We start from the raw sequence: 15,127 nt of genomic DNA on the forward strand, positions 1-15,127 counted from the left end.
TAGGCCATTAAATTGAAAATATTTTTCCTTCTCATGTTGAAAAGTTTATTTTTATTGTTTATTTTATTTTTATTTAGAGTATTAGATATTTTATGCTGAAGACGTTAAATTGAGAAATGCGCTCGCCGGGAGTCGAACCTGCACGTGTCGAATACGCGCCGACTGTGCTAACCATTACACCGCGAAGGCATGCAGAAAGGAGACAGGAAATACATTATATACTCTCCCTTCTAAAGTGCGGCTGGGGATTAAGGGACCGAATCGTCAAATCCTGGTGGTGAAGAATCATCATCCACCATCCACCATCTATTTTAGTTCGGGCTTCCCTGTAGAGTCATTAAGTTATTTTGAAGAAGGAGACGTGAAAAATGAGCAGTGCCCTAGCCGGGACTCGAACTTGGACCTCTCGAATGCGCGCCGAGTGTGCTACCGTTTCACCACGAAGACATGCAGAATGGAGGATGGAAATGCGTTATAATTTGACTTTACGTATTAAAATTGAAACGGTAATATTTTTCTAGTGCCAAAATTAACTTTACAGCAATCAGCTAAAATCCTGAATTAGTGAAATAAAGAGCTGTAATTCCAAATGAATTGTAACAGTAGTTGCAATAGTTGCAGTAATTGCAACAGTAGTTGCAGATAATAATACCAATTGCAACAATATTTGCAATTGATATTATTTTTTTATTAAGAAACTAAGGTACATGATGATCTTAAGTGACAGTATATTGAACTTCCTTATTTTCATTACTTTCAATGTGTTTTAGAGAAGAAATGCTTTTAATTATGCTATGTGTACGACATATTTCTTCCGGGTTTTCTCGAACTCATTTTTTTTCGAATTTTTAATTTTATAATTTAGGCGGCCTTTATTTATTTTTAATTTTAACAAATCTAGAGATCTGGAAAGTATTTTAAAACGTCTCCCTAAAAACGTGTTGCATTATTTAGTACAAGGTGTCACATAAAAAATACACCTGTTATCCTAATGGTTTTGCTGAAATTGGCATCAGTAGGAAATGTCAAAGATTTCTGTTGTCATTATTATTATAAACTGTCACTGGGGAAAAACACAATTCATTTGCTTATTATTATTTCATCTGATTTAAATTTAGCGATTTCACGTTCTAAAATTTTTCCAAATAATTATTTTTAAATATTGTAAGTCAGGGAAGGTAATTTATTTAAGAATGCATCCTCGAATCTCCAGCCCCTTATGCAATTTGTTAAAAGCTGTGGAACGTTCTGAACTGATTTTATTTTTTAATGAATTTTATGATAAAAATACATCTTGCGATAACCTCTAAATCATATCAAGTTTGCTGGATAAATTAAAGAAGTAAAAAGTTCTTCGAATTACGCATTTCGCCCGTAATGTAATTTTAAATTTTGCAGAAACTGCATTAAGCCGAGGCTTTTTTGCATTTGCAGGGACGTAGTGAATTTCTCAGTTATATATCCCGTCACGGTTGTCAGATGAGGGGTGTGCCGGAAGATATAATAATCAAAAATGATCCGATGATGATTTTATTCTATTTTTTTATTTTATTTTCCTGATGTGTCCGAGATGAATTGCAACTCCCCATGTTGCCCCGGGACATGGATACAAGATGAGGAAGATAGTGTAAGCTTCCATTTCGCTGTCGGGGAACGGCTAAATATTTCTAAATGAGTAAAAGGGATGCTCATTTTGTTGGAACGGTATGTAAATTAACAGAAGCTTTGTTTCATTTAATTACTCTATTTTAGCCCTTTATTATGAAAACAATGGGACATCTCGAATAAATAAATTTCGACGTTAGCGCGTTATTTGTAAAGTAAGATTTTCCATCAACCCTCAAATATTGATATTCGCAAAATAATTAACTGCTTGTCAGTTTAAACATTTACATCATTCGCAAGATTACTAACTGCATGTCAGTTGTATCAAACCGTAGGACAACTCACAAATGAGATTATAGAGACATTAGGATTTTTTGGAAGCAAGAGAGATTGAAAAATATGCAGTGGCCTTCTCCGGGAATCGAACCACGTGCCTCTGAAATGCCAGCTCAGTGTACTGACCACTACACCACGAAGGCATGCTAGGAAGGCGGGAGAAATACCTTATATACTCCCCCTTTTAAAGCGCGACTGGGGTTTTTAGGGGACCCAATCGCCAAATCCTGGGTGAGGAGAAGAATCATCCAACACCCTTTTAGTTCGGGCGCCACTGTAGAGATATTAAGTATTTTTTTGGAACCAGGAGAGATGAAAAATTAGCAACGCTTTCGCCGGGAATCGAACCACGGATCTCTGGATACCGGCCCAGCGTGCAAAACCACTACACCACGAAGGCGGGAAAAATATCTTATAATATATCTCAAATAGCAGTTGCTTTATTTAAGCAGTAAATATTAGTAGTTGCTATGAGAGGATTGATATTTTACTTCGCTTTCGTGTTTTTCTAATCAAGTTAATTTTTAAAGCGGCTTTGATAAAGTTAGATTTGCAATTTGAGAAAAGTTTTGATTATTCGAGATTGGTGCAAGCATGGGCGTTACAAAGGCTGCTGAATACTATAACCAATACGTAACAGTGAAAACCACTAGAGAATGAAGTCCCATGTCACCATGTAACAGATCGGATAAGGACATGCATGAGTTTTAAATCGAAGAATTCTACGTAGCCTGCAGTTAAAAATAATCATAAAGCTTAGGAAATATTGCAAAACATGTTATTTTTTATCGGTTGATAAAATTAAATCTAAGAGATTACAAGTCTGGAAATGAACAGATCATCTGCAGCTTCTTCAGTTATCCTTAACTTATTAAAGTATCTGACTGAATGGGATTCATTGACAAATCAAAAGATGGTCGGCCAGAAGATTTATGTCTCCTTTTCACCTATTTCTTGGTATTTAATATGTGAAGTCATAAAGCTTTATATCATATTTGTGTGCTGCCGCAGCTCTAAAATTGAATTAGGCAAAGCATTTCTAAGTATGCTTCATTGTCCTGAATGAAGTAGATACTAAAGGTTTTTATCGGAATATCGTGATCGTTTGCATAAATTGAAAATTATGCAAAAATCATTACGACCAGCTTAGAATGAGGTAAAAGAATGTCCCCTGTTACCTCAAACATAAGAATTGCATTCGAAGAGGATAGAACTAGTAAGATATTCATTTCTTCCTACATCTCCATTCATTTTTCTCACAAATTAAACCACAATGAACGGTTCCGTACTACGCAAATATCTACAAAAGTATTACATTAAGTAGTCAACACTCATCAGCATACACAGCTCAAAAACAAAGCTAAGCCCCATCAATGCTGGAAACTAAAAAAAAAAATAAATACACCGTATGAGTTCAAAATTGCGTTTTCATCTTCTTTAATACCTTTAACTACGAATGCACATATGTGGCACATGGACCTTTTTTAAGGGAAACGTTTTACCTAATTGTTTTCTATTTACCATAAAAATGAATATTTCATTACTTTCACGTTCAAATTTTCGTGCGTGGTATAAGCATCCTGTCCATTTGTTGGCAGTAATTTATTGATGCTGTTAGTCGTTACTTTGACTAAACACTTTCTGTATTCCTTTATTTTATTACTTATTTATAATACAGCAATCAATAATAAATTGCCATAGCATTTAAATGACTAGCGCAAATTTCAGGAACTTTATTTCAAATCATTTGTATTTATTAATAAATTAAAAATACTGAAAATTGTTCCATGATGATTGAAATAATATTTTAATCATTTGGATGCACTAATAAATTAACAAATACTTAAAATTGGTTAATTGAAATATGATGTATGGTTTAGGCATGTTAAATATTTTTATTGCTTATAAAATACTTCCTTATGTCACTGTCCCACACTTATTTTATACCTTAATAAGAAGTGGAACCGAAATCGGATATTTAATTCTATAACGGTCGAAAATGTTTCTTCTGGTTTTTAAAAACTAATGTTAGTGGTAATATATGTCGCAGTTATTTGAATTTGTTTATCTAATAACTTTCTCCATCAGTGAAACATTGAATTAAATTTGCATAAGTAAATATTTTAAAAATTTTAATCCTGTACTTAGTGTTACAAAAGTCATTCTTTATTTTGCTGTAAATATTTATGCATGACTTTTATTTGCAATATTATTTTTAATTATTGAATTACGTTAAAGTTTCTACCTTCAAGTATTAACATTTTCTTTAGAAATACGCTAGATGACTAATTCATCCTTTACCTAAACAGTAAATATTCTAGTAATAAACATTTTGCCAACGAAAAATATCAAACTTTTATTAAGAAGCATATTCCTTCTGAATGAATTATTTTGTTGCATTGATATGCCAAGTTCTGTTTTAATTTAAAATGCAAATTAAAAGTCTTGAGGGAGTTAGGATATGTTATTAAGAACTGACTGTGAGATTTAGTAAGGTATACGTTGGCAAATCGGAATTAAATACTGAGGATGTTTTATCATTACTAAAAAATAAAATAAAAATGATAGTTTTAAATCTAAGAACAAGAACTCATATAAGCTTTCCGGTGATTGATTAATCGTACTGGGAATATCTGGCTGCTATTATAACTATAAAAGTGAACACTCTTTAATAAAACTTTCATCTTGAGAAAAAAATATTTTCAGTTTAATAGATTGTACTTTAATAAAATAAGCTATGCTGATATTTTAAATATATTCTTGGCAACAAGTGATTCCTTTTTAAACATACTTGTCAGAAACCTATTACTTATATTAGTAATAACAGAAACAAAACACTTATATATTAGATTACAAGCCCACCAGCGGCCGAGCGGTAAAGTCGCTGAACACTGGTAGTTCGGTCCGAGGTTCGAATCCCGCGAACGGGCTGGCTGCATGGGTGTTTTCGTGGTTTTCCCCATGTGTAACGTGTATACGAGCCAGTTTCCCTTAGAAAGTCCTCCACGAGGACATCCCTCCCCTTAGGCAGATAGCCTTAGTGTGCTTTGCCATAATTAAACACACACTATTAGATTACAAGAGTTTCGCTATTAAATCATTCTGAATCAGGGAATGGTTTATAGGAAATTTCATAAGATAATTTGCGGAATTCTTTTAGAAGTGATTATAATTTTTCCCAATTTAAAACTGCGCCAAATCACCGGAAAATCGTCTTAACAAATAAAAGAAAAATCTTGTAAAAGTAAAAATCTATTATTTTTTAAACTAAGTCATAGGTAAAATGCTATTACCTTTAAAAATAGATTAAACTCGAAAGATTTTGCCAAAGCCTTAGGCATGGAAAAATAAACAGAATGTAAATTGAGGGCTTAAAAAGTAATTATTTTACTTGGACATATAATAAAAGCGCCCTTATGTATATATTGTCATAAATGTTTATAATCCTTCGTGTCTTTAAATGTAAAATGAGAGAAGCTTTAAATGTAAAATGAGATTCGTGGTTTTATTTAATGAGAATTTAGCTAAAAGATTTTAATATTTACTTAGTTTTAATGCATTTTACTTAGCTTAGATATTTAATATTTTACTTAGTTGCCCACCAAATAGGTAAAAGGCATTTTACTTCGCATTTTACTCGCACCAAAAATGAGATCTTGAATAGCAGTTTATGGTGAGTATTTATTCATCATGGATTTTCGTTCTTTGTGTTTTTGCTCTTTAGAAACGGCTAAATCACACAATAAAATGATATTTTTATACTCGCTTTAAAGAGTTAACGTTTTCACGCTTACCATCTCGTGGGCTTAGCTCAGTATGTCATCCTTTCTGTTCGATGAGACTGCCGTTTGAGTGAATCTACTTCGTTTACTCTAACTAAAAAGCTACTCCTTCAGCTTGTTATCTATCTTCTTTCTATTTATAACGATTTTCTCCAGAAATTCGCCACTTTTAAATCAATGGCCAAATATATGGAGTTAAGAAGATCCGACAATGATAGATAATTTATTAATCTCACTGAGATTAACTTAAATCATTAAGATTAATTGTAATTTTAGAGTACCATTCTTTGATTTTAGCCGACCTGATGAGTTTTAAGCACAGTACTAAGTTGTCATAAAAATGCTGAATAAAAATTAACAAAAAAAGCTGGCTAAAGTAAGCAAACCGTGTTATTCTGTAATTTTAAAAGTCGATAAAATCTTTGTCCTTCAACTGTGAATGAGAAAATGAGGCGAAACGAAGCATGAGCTTACTGGAGAACGCAGAACAGGCCTCAAGAAATTTCTGATCAAATAACAAGAAATGAAATAGTTAACATCATATTTTTATGTAAAGGTGAAAGCAAGAGGATTAAAAACTATATCCCTAAAAGATCAGTGGTAAATATATTTTAGAAGTTTGATTATTAACTGAAACATAAAGATTTTTATGAATCTGAAAACCTTCTAGGAAATTCAAGTCGCCAACTTTTTTTTGTGTGTGTGTTTGTGTGAACTCTAATTTTATCTCCTCGTGTTCTACAACGTATACAAGGAGGCTTACACAATAAGTTATACCACTAAATAAACAAATGTACAATAGCACTGCAAATGGCTAAACATTATAAAAAACAAGAACTAAACTAAAATAATAAATAAAGAAAGAAAATTAGTGAAGGAAGAATAAAATAAAATAATGATAACTCAATAGTCTGTATTGTGAATGAAGTTTTGGAATGCAGAAATTATCTTATTAGTACGAAAAAGATCAGAAAATATTGGCGGCCAAGATACAGACAGATGCTTCAAAATTGCTTGAAGTATTTTCCTCTGTTGGACATGATGAATGCACTCAAGAAGAATATGCTTAACATCCTCATCTCCGATACCTCAGCTGTACAAAGCACTTGAGGCAAGTCCTAAAAACAGTTTTTGAATAATTTAGTCACAAAAAACTACGAAGTTTGGTTTCACAAGGAACAATAGTCTGAAATGCGGGGTTTATGAAACTACAATTATCAAACATGAGTTGCCTGTTTTTTAATGCGAAATTTCAAATATTAAATAGCAGTCAAAAAGAATACTCTGAATGAAACAGGAATTTATGCATGAAGCAGGGTCATTAAGAAATGAATTCTATTTTAAAAGTAACCGAAAAGATGCAAAAGTTGAATCAACGGAAAATACTTATGTCAATATTTGCTTAACAGAAAAACAAGATTTTGAATAGGGGAGAAAAGTGTTTTACGATACACAGCAGCGCTGAAATTGGATTTATTGCCTGACAAGAAAATGTCGAGCACCTGAAGTTAATCTGATGTATTGAGCTCAAAATTGAACTGAGTGTCAGGATCTACTGAGTTCAGATTGATACAAGTTCAGAAACGAACTAGTATGCGTAACTGAGTTAACTATAGTTAAATCTTCTGTATTTCTGTCTAAGACAGTTCATCCAATTTAGGGAGCTTAATATTGTAAGTAATTTGGATTCATAAGAATGCCTTCAAATTTCACCCGGTAAAAGAATGAGAGCAATTGCCATGGCTAATCCTTAAATCTGATCATAATAGCTATTTCACCAGTTTTGATGCATAAAAAAGGAAACTCCATTTCTTTTAAATATTTCAATATCACTGGAGTATTTTTGAATAATTTTTAATCGAATGAATCCATACTGATATTAAAGGAAAAAATATTTTTTAATTTGTTAACAAACTCAAGAAAATGTTTTATGATGCAAGTGTTGTGGATCAGTAAAGAAAAAGTTTGATAACTGAATATTTAATAAAAGGTAAGACGCAGTGTCTAGATTTCTCTTCTCAAAGATCATAAAGCTGATATTCCACTCTGTACAAATATTTAAAATATAGGTAACAAGTATTTCTCCCAATAATTTTAGCATTTTTGGTCCAATATACAATCATTATGTACTAATAATCAGTAGAACGTATGCAGAAACGTCTAAAAATGACTTCGGAAAATTTCTTTCTCGTAAAAGTAAGCTGATAAATCAATCTCTCTTTGTCTTAATCAAAACACACTTCATTTAAGAATGATTACTATTGATAGACTGTTAAATTAGCGAAGTGAATCCCCCCCAGTCCTATTCTCTGACATTTAGATGGATTGTTGTTGCGAATTAATTTCTATAATATGCTCAGTTTAAAATGGTAGAATAAATGCTAATAACGCATTTATTCTACTAGACAGTAATGTAGATTTAATTAAAGTTCTGTTAATCATGAATTCAATAGTTCGATTGATTTATTTCTCTTTTAAACTAGAAGCCAAAGTTTTTCTTAATTATGAATTCAATACAACCTATTTTTAGCTTACCTTTGAAGTCATAGCGAAGTTCTTTCAGTCATGAATTGAGCAGATCCTACTATTCAGTTCAATTTTGAACTCCAGAGATATAACTGACTTCTATTCTTTAATATTCTAGTCACAAGCGTTAAATCTATTTTTTTTTACTACTCTGTTTCGTCAACCTTTCTTAGAGTGCAGCCCGTCTCATTCCAAATTTTGTCAATCTTCTAAGTAAAGCTCATTTAACCACGCATTAGAAATTGGCTTCTCTAAGTTTAGAAATTTTAGATACCATATTATTGTTCAAAGCGTTAAACAATATCTTATCACAAGATAAAGCATTCTTTCTTTCACATGATAATAAGAATTTGGAAGTTAGTTTATAATTCCTTTCTATTAGCTACAAGATTTCACTTATCTTACATAAGCTTAAATTTTCACTTATTTTTTTTCTGCTAATAAAATTCGTAGTTCGGTCCCTACAGACACCATCGCAAAATTCCTGGGTTAGTTGTTTCGTTCTTTGTTAGTGTGGCGCCCTTCAAAAAAGGCAACCCTTAAAAATCGCACCAAAAACCAGGAAATTTATGCTATAAAGTTCTACTTTCTTCCTTGGAAACTACGCTTTTCAGTTCTGTGGAGTCAAAGTTATTCAAGAACATCTACTGGTGAAACAAGCATCCTGAAGTCTTTCCGCATCCACCAAAATCTGTCTGATTTTTGTAAATAATCGAATTCCAACAACTAGTTACCGTTAGCTTTGAAATACGGCTTAATTCTTAATTGCTTATGGTCTGCGTTTCGATCACTTGATGGCACTAAAGTTTTCATTTCTTATCATTTGGCCAGAATTTTTTTGAAACTTCTTCTGTGGTCTCATTGAAAGCACATATTTCTCTTTGTTCGTTTGCAAACGAAAAAAAAATGAGTCATGAATACGAAGGTTCGATTCGACCTCAGAAAATATAATACTGCTTCACTACAGTTTCTACTAATAATTTTTTATTTCCTTTAGAAATTAGATCTTTTACCGGGTGCTTTCCATTTGCTGTATCCAAAACGTACTGCACTTAAGCGAGGTAAATGACTCAGATAGACTTAAAGCTACGATTATACGTCTAAGTTATTAATTTAAGTTGTTGTTACTGTAAATTTATACTTGAATTTTGCGCAGTGGGTGTTTGGACCTGTAGTTTCAATAGTAATTTGCTTTACCTGTGTTTTAAACAAATGCTTCTAATGTAAGGCTGTGAAAGATACAGTAAGGAATTAAGGGAAAGTTTAAGTAAAGAAAATTCCTAAGCCCTTCCTATTAAATTATCAAATTAAAAAAAAGGTGGTTTTTTAAAAACTTTGTGTTGAAGTTTAAAGTTTAAAAGGATTTCCTAGGTTTGAAATTAATCAGCTGAAGTCTCAGATGCAGATGATAACGTGGTATACATTCATATAGTAATGTATTCTTATATGATATCGTTTTATAGTTCATGCGTTCTTCACTTGCTTTGGGTTCCGTGTATCTTGGGCCTCTCAGTGCACGGCAGAATATCAAATATCGGAACTACAAGAAACAAAATATTATACGAAGTACTTAATCAGGTGATAATTTCAAAGATAAAATAATTAAATATTATTAATGGTAATTCCTTTTCTGCAAGTTGAAATGGTGTAAATCATTGATTTTCTGCAAGTTGCTAAATATCAAATAAACTTTAAAAATCTTCACTGTCATGGCAGACAAATAATATTATACAAAATGCAGCCCTGTGACTGATGCTTTGTTAAACATTACCGGGATTTGCTTTAAAAGCATTCAATGTTTACCTCTTATTCTCTTATTGTTATACATAAAACTGACAATGATAACGTTCTTTCTTGTCGCTAAGTGAAGAAATGTAATGTATGCATGCAACCGATTGCACACTACACAAACTCCTCCCCCCCAATGATTAATTGTTATTTTAACTTTGTTATACTATCTGAGAGGAAGATAGACTTTCCCTTAACCATCTGTAAAGTTTAAAAATCAGTAGCAGATGCCCGAAAAATAAATAAAATGATAAAACACTTGGTCTTCTCGCTTTCCATAATCGAAAACCTGTTGCTTAATTTTCCTTGCAATGTCTTGAAGTATAATTATGTCACGTAAGAAAATTAATTTAATGTTAATCTAAAGACAGGTGAAAAATATGACGTAGCTTTTAACAAAAGCCTTGTCACAATAATAGCAACTATACGTTCAAGTAAAAAATAAGGAGATTTTATTCGGGCAAAAACTTGCCAAGGAAGATTTGCTGGGCATTATTGAGCTCTTAGAATACAAGAATAGGTTCTTTAAAATAGACTTTCAGCATATATATAAATGAAAAAAGTAATGCCATGAAAAATGACAGGTTGGATACCTGTAAAGCCAAGTCAAATACTTGCGCACATGGAAAACAAAGTGGGGTCTAGAACGTTGTCATCAGTAATTTTAGATGCTCGCAATACCTCTAATGTTAAAATCTGATAAGGAATTTGTTAAAAAAAGAGTAACTATAGTATTTTAATACATAACTTCGAGTATCTTTACGTGATCATGGTTTAAAATAGAAAACATATAGTTTTCGGTCGGAAATTTTACAACAAATTTTAAACTGTTTTAATTTCGCTATATGATTCTCTGTGATTTAAGGATGGAAACGCAATGAAAATGCATAGCGAACTATTCAAAGTACACACGAAACTTTTTTAAAACGATTTTAATGCTATGCAAAAAATACGATATCCGACTGAAAGTCACAGTACGATATTATATTATGAATTCTTAACCAATTTAAGGTGTAGCAACAAAGCCTTCATTTTTTGAGGTCTGAAATTAACTTAAATTATTTACTTTAAAACTTTACTGTATAACTTAAAAGCAGAATAGGACTTAAAGGTTACGTACAGGAATGAACCCAGTCCTTGAATTTGAATTCCTCTGGATATAAAATGTTTCATGATTGCAACTTCCCTGGGTATTAGATTTTTTCTGAAAGCTGTAATATATGCAGAGTGAGTAATTCCTGGCAAAAGAAGTGAAATATTTTTGCTGCATCAGCGGTTCCTCAAGAATTTTGACTTTCAGAATTTTGTACTTTTTTGATATCTGTGATACATTTAAATCCTAATAGCTTTGCATTCGTTTCAATAATACGATCGACTAGTTATATTCGCAATGATTAGTACGCCTATTTATCTTAATAATAAATACTTCCGCTTCACTTTTGTATCTATCTACCTGCTGAAATGACCTTTCCTGTATTATGTTTTATAAAATTCGTGCATCTCTCATCTTTATTCTGTGTCATAAATTCTCACAACTCTAACAACTGTGGATATATAATATGAAAATTCTAAAAAGAAGTAAAGAAAGGGAAGCGAGGAGTCTGATATCTAAGAGTAATCTGAACACTTCAATGTAAAGCTTAATGTCCAAAAATTTTACAAAAAGAATTTTGTAAATTGTAAAAATATTAAAATATAAAATGCATAAAACTGATGAAATTATATAAGATTCTGATATATGGAAACATATAATATATTGAGTTAGAAATATATTTCATTAATTACGAAAATCTGTTATTGTTTATAGAAGTTATCAGTTGGATAAATTAAAAATTAAATGAATTTAAATTATTGCAGTTCTACAGACTATTAAAAAATAAAATAAATATTTAAGTTACTAAAATTCAAATTTAGTGTTTTTAAATCGCTTTTTGTCTTTCGATTTCCTTTTTCTATGCATGACTCTGTCTACGAATTTTATTTTGGCTGCACGTGAGTTTACATATTAACTGAAGGTAATAAACTGAAGGCATCTTCAAGGTTTTTGATAATTTTTTCAAAGCAGAAATTATTTCTTTCAGTGTTAAGCAGCAGCTGATATTTTATTTGAAATTTGGCTATTGAAATACTTCAAGCATAATGATATTTAGCCTCGTGTAAGATAAAAAAAAGAAATGCTGTTTTAATATCTTTACTGATAACAAATTCTCATGACAATTTTGCGCGTAATAAAAAATTCCATTGCAGATTTTGGAGAGGTTTATGACTTTTCACATTTGAATTTATAGGAATCCTCTGGGTACGTGAGCATCACTGAAGTAATAGGAATGTAGTTAAAATGGGGATCTTAATTGATAAAAATGTATTTAAAAATTATTTTTTAAATAAATTTAGTTGATATATTATGGCATTAAATTTAATAATTTTTGTTCTGACGAAAAAACGTAATTTTATAAGATTAATTGCTTATTTTAATGCAATGTGTTTAGATTAGTTAAAACATTTTACTATGGAAAAGTAGTTTCCCTAACTGTGGGTGAAATTTTCGCTTCAAAACTTGTTACTTTGACACTAAACGTAAACATTTCATATTTTTTTTTTCCAGTGATCAAAAGAAATCCAAGTTCATGTAATGGCGTAAAATATATAACGGCAGTGGCATCAATACTGTATACACTACATTTTAAAATTATGATATTAAATATATTTCTGCCTCCTTTTACGACTTCCCCTTTACGCATCGCTTGAATAGATACTTTCAGAATTCTTAAATAAATATATATGAAAGTGATGCATATATTTGCCTCACGTAAAATATGCACTATTTGAAATTTTTCTAACATAAATTCGATACATTAAAAATTAAATATACATAAAGGACATTGATAATAATTTAAATTTCCTACCTCATATGTCGTGACATATTTTAGAAGTAAATATGCCCCTTCCAAAGAAAATGAGTGAAAAGAGTATCCCAAAGCTAAGTTTTAAAACAATATTTTTTATTCGTTAATGGTAAAACGATCTCATGAAAGATTGTATGATTTTACCAACGTTCGCCCTCTATTGTAAGTTGGTAGTGGTATTTGATTAACGCAAAGTACGTTAGAGTCATAGGCTAAGGGGAAGGATGTCTTCATAGACTGTTTTGAGGGAAACTGGCTCGTTTATATGTTAAACACGGGGAATATCCATTTAACCAGGCCGTTTGCAGAAATCGAGCACCACTGGTGAGCGCCAGCTGGTTATCGGAAGCTGACTGCTAATCAAATTCCTCAAAAAGCTTGATTGTTGTGTATTCTTTCCTTTCTTTCTTTGGGTTTAGTATGTACATCTAAGATGCATGATGGTCAAAGCTTTCGCTGTTGATACGACTTAATAGCAGATGGATTGAGCTATTCCTTAAGACCGAAGCTGAGAGGCAAGCATGAAAGAGAAAGGAATAGCTCTTTCTGAAACGTCTCATGTAGCTTCAGTTTTCTTGTAGAATTTAATAGTTGAAGAAGAGAGTAATTTTAAATTATTTTATTAAATTATAGCTACCTTCTGCTTTTTCTCAGTATAAAAATGTAGATATAAAAAGTAAAATAATATAAAATATTTTGTTTCTTAATTATGCACTTATTACAGTGTTTATTATACATAATTAGGTTTTTATTTTAACAGATATCACGTTGCTGATAACAAGTAAAGCTACTGAAATTCAGTATAACTATAAGCTTAAATATCCTCACTTTTGTCTGGATCTAGAATGAAAGTTTTAATAGCTTCTTAACTATTTGGATTTTATAAAATGCATCGGAATTATAATTTAAAACAACTTGTGAATATATAGGTACTCATAAACATTTTTGTGTACAGAGATTTATTAAAATGCTTGCCGATTAATAAGCGTTGTAAAAAAATTAGCTCGTTTTTCATTTCGGAAATTTAGGTGATTGAAATTTTCTGATTTTCAAATTTTTTAAAAATCAATCAAACTTTACTTCGTTCCCGCTTCAAGAATTTTTTTCGCTAGAGTTTAACACGATTAATTTTTTCACCTTTATTTTTCTCTTTTTGCTCATATGTAAACTTCATTAACTTTTTTGATTTTCATGTTCTCGGTAAAGCAAATAGAAATGACATTTTCCCCTCTTAAAGAAGATGGCTACTGCAAATTCGTTTGATAAAAAAGAAATAAATGATTTTTTATATCACATGTTGGTTTCCAAGAATTTTTACGTAAAGTTCTCAGTTTATAAATTTTGGAATGTTTTAAAATTGTATAATCGTGCTTTTATCTTTTTGATTTCCCTCTATACAAATATGCAGCTAAAGGTATTTTTAATAGCACCTTTGACTTAATGTAATAAATGACATTAAAATAAACCTTGTTTGCTTACTAATTTACAAAATTTGTATAATATTGGTTTAGTTGTATATTAGATATATTTTGTTATTCTTAAAAAGAACGACACTTAATATAAAGACTTATCTTCTAGCGAAGTCCTCCTCGTCCTCGAAGGTACTTCCATTGCACTGGTAACTTCTATAAATCAGTCACCCATTTTCTTAATATTCGTCGGTCAACTGGATTTTGCTCTCGGTACTTTTCTGTTTGAGTGGAAACTCCTTCTGGCTTGTGAAGCTTTAATAAAAATAACAAGTTCCATCCTTGTGCAATTTTCAGTGATAGGGCTTTTGTCCATTTCAAAGTTCTGTTTAATCAGGCACCAATTTAGTGATATGAAATTCGAATGAGACTTGCATCCAATGAGCGAATAGATCCTGTACAGATCTTTTACGAAAGCCGTAAGTCTCTACTTAACAAACAATCTAATATCCTTAAAATGGCTGGACTTCATTTACTTTTCTAAAATGGTATTGCTTGTTAATTTTATTGCAGATGTGTCTACAGTTTATTGCCGTAGTTTACAAAGACAAATTAAATCTCTCAGTGGCAGTAGTGAAATTGCGGCCTACATGTAAATATCGAAGCTTTGAGTCTTTTGCACCTCAGAAATGTAGATTCTTATTCGTGTTGCTAGCGGATAGTAAGTACAATAAGGCTTATTCCCAAGAGAAAGCTTTGGTATGCTGAAATTTAA

This window comes from Stegodyphus dumicola, chromosome X1, assembly GCF_044657685.1.
Source record: "Stegodyphus dumicola isolate Sdum_Otavi_A_Nest chromosome X1, ASM4465768v1".
NCBI lineage: Eukaryota > Metazoa > Arthropoda > Arachnida > Araneae > Eresidae > Stegodyphus > Stegodyphus dumicola.